This window comes from Quercus lobata, chromosome 2, assembly GCF_001633185.2.
Source record: "Quercus lobata isolate SW786 chromosome 2, ValleyOak3.0 Primary Assembly, whole genome shotgun sequence".
NCBI lineage: Eukaryota > Viridiplantae > Streptophyta > Magnoliopsida > Fagales > Fagaceae > Quercus > Quercus lobata.
The window spans coordinates 60,636,820-60,643,932 of record NC_044905.1 but is presented as its reverse complement, the minus strand read 5'-3'; the positions used below and the strand labels follow the sequence as shown (position 1 = coordinate 60,643,932).

General features: G+C 32.0%; 1 long non-coding RNA gene across 1 annotated transcript; it reads left to right on the top strand.

The window, feature by feature from the left end:
- Positions 1–5,600: 5,600 nt before the first annotated feature.
- On the top strand, positions 5,601–6,860 carry LOC115975720. Its single transcript, XR_004088182.1, has 3 exons — positions 5,601–5,649; positions 6,447–6,521; positions 6,667–6,860. It is a non-coding gene; the product is annotated as an uncharacterized LOC115975720 (long non-coding RNA).
- The last annotated feature ends 253 nt before the right edge of the window (positions 6,861–7,113 follow it).

Here is a 7,113-nt window from a genome sequence, read left to right as displayed (position 1 = left end):
TAGGCAGCAGATCAATCAAGATTAGTAACAAACTCCCATTTCCTTGGATGCTCTCTTTCTGAACTTCTCAGCGAATTCCCAAGAAATCTATGGGGTTAAAATAAATTGACCCTAGTTAATTAATTCAATTACCCAAGTTAGTTAATTAGGTTAAATTATATGCAAATCGTGGAGGCACCAACAAATCACCAAATAAACTAAATGCAGCGAAAAATAAATTAACATAGTGATTTGCAAACAAATGCGGAAAACCTCTCACAAGGCAAAAACCCCATTGAGTAAATTTAAGATCACTACTCTCAAGAATCCACTAATCAATAATCAAACAGTTACAAGTATGAGGAATCTTACCACTACCCTAGCCTATCCCAAAATATCAACTTACAGTTGAACTTTTGCTTCAATACCCAATTAGACGTGATCTTGAAGTTCCTTTGTAAAAATAAACAACTTTTCGATTTTTGAAATGAGTATTAAATGTCTTTACCAAAATTAAAAAATTGAATTGACACATGTCACAAAATTAGAGCTCAATTGAAATCCAAATTTGAATCTAATTGGATTTTCTCTCAACTTTGGCTTTGTGTGTGTGTGTGATTGTAGTTCACAATTAAGCATTTAATGAATAAACCAAATTGTTTCTTAGTGTATTTCTCTTTCTTGTAATCCATCTATCTCTTTCTTATATTTAATTCTTTGGAAAGTGGTTACCTCAAATCAAGTCAAATTCTTTTTGATTCACACCCATTGTCATATAGCTTAGATGAATGGGATCCCAAAGGTTAAATTAAATTAGGTATAACTTAGTTGATAGTTAGTTGTAACTAAAGAAGTAAGAGTGAGTTTGTTAGTAGTCTTGCAGACTAATCATAATTATCATGTGTATTTCTTATAAACATGTGTTAGCAGTAAGTTTCATGAGAGATTTGTTAGTCATTTATCTTGAACCATGTGAGACAATTAGATTAGAAAATAGCTTCCCATAAATAAATAATTGTACTTCACAACTAAGCATTAAATGAATAAACAAAATTGTTGTTTAGTGATTTTTTCTCTCTTAATCTCTTTATGTCTCTCTCTTAATAATTGTTTGGAGGTTGGCTATGTCAAATTTAGTCAAAACCATACAATTTCCATCCACCTCTATTAGGGACCATCAAGGTCGTACTCGCAACAATGTTTTAGTACTTTTTCTTTTTCTTTTTTTTTTTGCTTTTTGCTTTTTTTTTTTTTTTTTTTTTTTTTTTTTTTCTATTTTGTTTTGTTTGTTTCTATTTTATTTTTTTTGGACTTTTGAAAACTAGTTTGGCAAAGTTTGAAAATGATGGCTCTTATTGCTCTTATACCACGTACTTTTAGGCAAGTTGGTACCTCCCCCAAGCACTTCCAAAAATAAAGTGGAATTTCTAGTCTAATCCCTTAGAGCATTCACATCCGCTTTCTACAAAATATTTCATTTTACCATCTCTAAAACTACTTTATCTATTATGCAATACCATTTTACAATATACCCAACATCCTATTTCTTATGTATCTCATATATTCATTAAAATATTAATTTCACCACCACCACTTTCTCTCTCTTCCTCTCCTCTCTCCTCTTTCTTCTTGTCTCTCTTCCTCTTCATAAAAAATAATTAAAAAAACTAAGCCACCACCAGGAAAACCCACTACCACAATCACCAAGCAAACCCACTACGGCACCAAACAAACCTAGCCACCACCAAGGAAACCCACCACGGCACTGGCCAACAACCACCACCATAATCACAGTAGCCACTACCATGCCAACCACCAAAACCCATTAAAAAAACCACCAAACACACTACCAACAACAACCATAAAAGTTTCTTAGAAAAAAAAACCACAAAAAAGCAACCACCTCAAGAATCACCAAGAGAAACCCACGCCGACAACCACCAATAGAAACCCACCACAAGAACCACAAAAAAAAAAAAAAAAAAAAAAAAAAAATTAATAATAAAATAAAAATGATCACCGATCTCGCCTACAACCACGCCACCATGCCAATAACCACGCTGATCTAGGAACCCATCACTCTGATCTCGCTGACAACCATGCCACCACACCGATCAGGAAACCCATTACCCATGGCAACAAACCCACCATGGCAACAAACATAGAAGAGGGAGAAATGAAGAGAAAATAGAGAAGTTGAAGAAGAGAGAGGAATGAGTATAAGATAGAGAGAGAAATGAGTCAAAGAGAAAGAGAAAGAAGAAATAAAAATGAATATTTTATTTTTACAATTACAAGACCGGATAATGGTTCATTTTGGAACTTTGATGCTAAAAAATACTAGCATATGGCATTTGAGAGATCGGATACTAATGCTCTTACGAGTTGTAGCAACAAAAATAATTTATTAATAGATCATTTAGACATAGTAGTATAATACAAATTTTTGGGGGTAAGATATATTTTGTCCTAACATGTGTTTCATGGTATAAGTACATGCATGAACTTGACAAGGTGTTAATTTCACTCTCTTGAGCATCACTATTGGTGGTGGTAACTCAAACTCCAATTTAGTGTTCAACACTGGTGGAGCTAAAGGCAAATATTTTTGTCTTTTTGCTATAGTGAATTGTCAAGACCAGCAATTCACAATAGCAAGAAGGCATAAAAAAAAAATATATATATATATATATATATATATATAAACATATATTATTTTATCAATTAGTTGGGTTTTGTGGTAGAGAGTGGAAGAGAGAGCATGTGAGAAAGAAATTAATAAAATAGAAAAGAATAGTGTTTGACTGATGGTAAAAATAAGACCATTGATATAGGATGTGTTGTGAAATTATGTGTTAAAATAGATAAAGTAATTTTTTGAAATATTAAATGCTAAAATTTTTAACTCCACCGATGTGGATGAGCATTAGCATTAATGGTGGTATGATAGCAATTTTGCTATTATACCACCAAAAATACTAAAAGGTAGGCCACATTGATGGTGGTATAGGTAAAAAAAATTGTCAATGAGGTACAATGAGCTGCCATCTTTGTCAACTCATTATCAAGATTTTCAGACCCGGACCGTTCATTAAACCGTAAAAGGGAGAGGTTCAAGGTTTTTAAAGTCGAATCGAGGTCGAACCGTGATGACGTCATAATTAATTTAATAATTAATTAAAGCCTAAATATAGATATTAAATTTATAAAACTAGCAAAATTGACTAACATATCTATATATGTGAGGGAAATTTAATGATTTTCAAGCATATATTTAATAATTAAATAAAAAATTTAATAAAATAAAATAATAACCATGAAAACATTAAAATTTATGATTAATTTTTGAAGTAAAGTTGAATATCTTTGAAGGATTTTAATTATAATTTTTTTTATTCCTTGTAAGAGATGAATAATTTAATTAAGTATAATAAAATTGTGTTAAGTTGTTTTTTTTTTTTTTTTATAAATTGCTAAGGGGTTGGACCACATGGTTCTTGCCACCGGTTCGTGTGGTCCAACCCCAGTTTTAGGGGTTCATGGAATTGCCACATATGCCCGATTCTTATGCTTAAAAAACCGGTTTTCATCCCGGTTTCCGATTTTCATTGTCCGACCTCCCGGTCCGGTCCGATTCTGAGAACTATGCTCATTGTAGCTCCAAGTTATTAAAAAAAAAAAAAACAATATCTTATCTTATTTCTTTCTCAACTCAAACAAGTGGGACCAAGATACTACACAGACAAGAAAGTAAAAAAGGTAGGCGACATTAATAAAGTAATAAAGAGAGAGAGAGAGAGAGAGAGAGAGAGAGAGAGAGAGAGAGAGAGAGAATAAATAATATTTAAATGAAGTAGTAAAAAAATAGAACCATAGTTGTTGGGTGAATTGTAAAGTGAGGTGTTAAAATAGATAAAATAGTTTTTTGAGTTGCTAGAAGGTAAAAATTTTAGCTCCACCAATGCTAAATCTAATCTAATAGACGACTATGATGGAATCTTATATATCTGGTAGGTTTGAGTAATTAAGAAAATATTATTAGACTCAAATCTATTGAATTAAGTTTTGGGTTAAAATAATTTAAATATGTATTATGGTCTCCTTTCAATAACTTGAGAGTTAGTTGTCCTGAACAAGTTTGAATATGTAAAAGTGGTTACTGGTTAGCTAATGTGTGTACAAATTACATGTCATGTTATGGGATTTGCAAGTGTTCACTCATTAATAGGAGATTGCCAGGAAGAACAGACAACGAAATAAAAAATTACTGGAACACTTACTTGGGCAAGAAGGTGAAAGGTGATGACAAGAAGGAAAAGGTCAGAAACTCATCTTTGGAGTCCAATCTAGAAATAAAACCAATAGCTCACCAAGTGATTCAATCCAAAGCAGTGCGGTGCACAAAGGTTGTTATCCCATGGCAACTTGATAATAATCAAATTGTCTATAAAAATATAGTTCCTCGTGGGGATAGTGAATGCCCAATTCTTTCAACTCAGAAGGAGAATAATTTCTGAAAGATTTGGATGTTAATGACCTTTTGGAATCAGATGTGTTCAATTTTAACAACCACTCAACTAAGGGTCCATTTAGATTCAGGGGGGAAGGAGGGCGAATGGAGAGGAGTAGAGTAGAGTTGGATGAAAATAAACAAATTTTTAGACCAAATTTACTCTACTCTTCCTTACTCACCTCAATCTAAATGGACCATAAAGAAATGAATGCATGTAACAATGAGGTGGATGGAGAAATTGATCATTCCAAGAGAATGTATTTATTTTTTTTTTTATTTTTTTTTTTTTGAGGACTTGCCAAGTTCTGGACATGAAGCCAAGCTTGAAGATTCAATGGATGAAGCGAATACTCAGAATTCGAGGGCTAGTACCCCGCTTCATCCTAATATGGATCTAAATACACTAGCATCATTTCTAAATTCAGAAGATGAGTGGACTAGCTGAAAGTAAACAAGTTGTATAACTAAGCCCACTAGTTCCATTGCCAACTACTACATGCGTTGTCATGAACTTTATGATTTCCAATAATAAATAAATTTAATTTTGAACAAAGTTTAGCTACAAAATTAGTTATAACCTAAAAGTACAATCTTACTTAATATCTTTTTATTAGAGGTAAATTTTGACAAATCCACCATTGAATTACATCTTCTTCTATCCTCCATGCTTGCAAAATTTCTAGAAAATTAAAGATCAATAGTTATGTCATCAATAAATTGTTTAAATTGCAAGTTTTTGTAGTTTAAAATTATGCATAAAATATAAGTTTATAGATCATATCATATACTATATATAATAGCAGAAGCTGAGAGAAAGTTAATTCCTACAATTAAGGATGTGCTGACAAATAGGATAATTGCCTATCTAAAATTCAGACATGTATAAGTTAAAAAAGCGATACATTGTATTATTTGGCAATGCTACAGTACCGTTTAAAAGCCTCTCCCTATAAAAAAAGAAAAATAACTGGTTAAAATCCAATTAAAAGCTTCCAATAAAGGCAAAAAAAATAAAGCAGATACAGAGAGAGAAGGAGAGAGTTCCCTCGCCAGACTTAGAGCACCGCTACAAGCAGAAAGAAAAATCTATGGGCATCACCGCATCAACACCGTTAGGCTATATATCTACCACTATAAGATTGTCGGAACCGGCTCCGGTACGTTTTTCTCTATTTTTTTAGATTTGGGTATGAAATATTACTTTTTATGAGTTTTTTTGTTGGATAGGTTTAGATTTGATTTTGGTTTTGATTCCTTTTTGTTTCAGGCTTTTGGGTTCTCCATGAAAATGTTTGTTTTCTCAATTTTTCAATTTATTTTGATATTACTAAGTCTTTCCCTGTTTTCTAAAATCTGCGTTCATAGTTTTTTTTTTTTTCTTGGGGTTTTGATTTGGAAAACCGATTTTGATTTAGAAAACACCTTTTGATCTATTTCACAGGGTTAGTAGACACTACACCGGTTTGGTATTAACTGTGTACTTCACACAATTTCACAGTTATAAGAGATTAAAAAAAAAGAAGACCAAAAAAAAAAAAAAAACAATTTGAAAACCCAAACTAAGACAATCTGTTAATGAGAAAGGCATGGACGGCGAAATTTTTTTGAGAAATCTGTCATCCAACTACTTCAATTTAGCCTCTGCGTCAACATGTATAGTCTCTATTTTTTTGTTGATTTATATTTGGTGTCAAATATAATATAGGTCTGGAGAGGGCAAAGACAGAGAAATGAGAGAGATCATGAGTAGGTGCACGAATAGAGTTGGAATTTGTCATGTAATTATAGCTATAATTATTGTTTCTTTGTGTATTATTGTTATTTCCTTTTATGCATGTTTTGATCTCATGTTGGATCGATAAAGAGTTGCAATTGTCAATTAACCATCTTCTATTGCATTTATTTTTAAATGAATTTCCTTTTTGTTTGTTACTGCCTAATTAAAAAAAATCAGAGAACAGAGTCAATATTAGGCAGACTTCCCAATAATGACAATCCTCCCACCATCATCATGTCAGAATCGCTACCTGTAAGTTTCTCTCTTCATTTTTCAGTTTGTTCATTAAATATGATCATAATTTGATATTTTATTTGGACTGGTTTCGATTTAGGTCTTTTCAATTTGTGCATTAAATATGATCAAGTTTTTTTATATTTGTTTAGATTGGTTTCAGTTTAGGTCTTTTTGTCTCTCTCACCAATGGCTGCCATATTTTTAAAGAAGAAAAGGAAGAAAAGAGCCTTCAGTTGAGATAATGAACCCGTTAAGAATGTTACACTATTTAAACATAGAAGAAAAACAAAGATTGAAAGAGAGATAAATCTCAGGGCAGCCACCATCATCATGAAGCGGGAACTGTTATTGGTAAAGGTTTTCTTTATTCTTTTTAAAATTATGTGGTAACTATGATTTATGTTTGGGTGTTTGGTACTGTAGGTTCGATTTAGGCATTTGGGCTAGATTTGATTTTGATCAAGTTTATTGGATTAGATTTGGTTTATGGTTGGGGTATTTGTGTTGCTTTGGTTTGGTTTGGTTTTGGATTTTCAAGTTAAAATTATTTTGGGTAATTTTTCAATCGCATAGAGAGCAGAGTATTTTTGATCTTTTCAATTTCTTT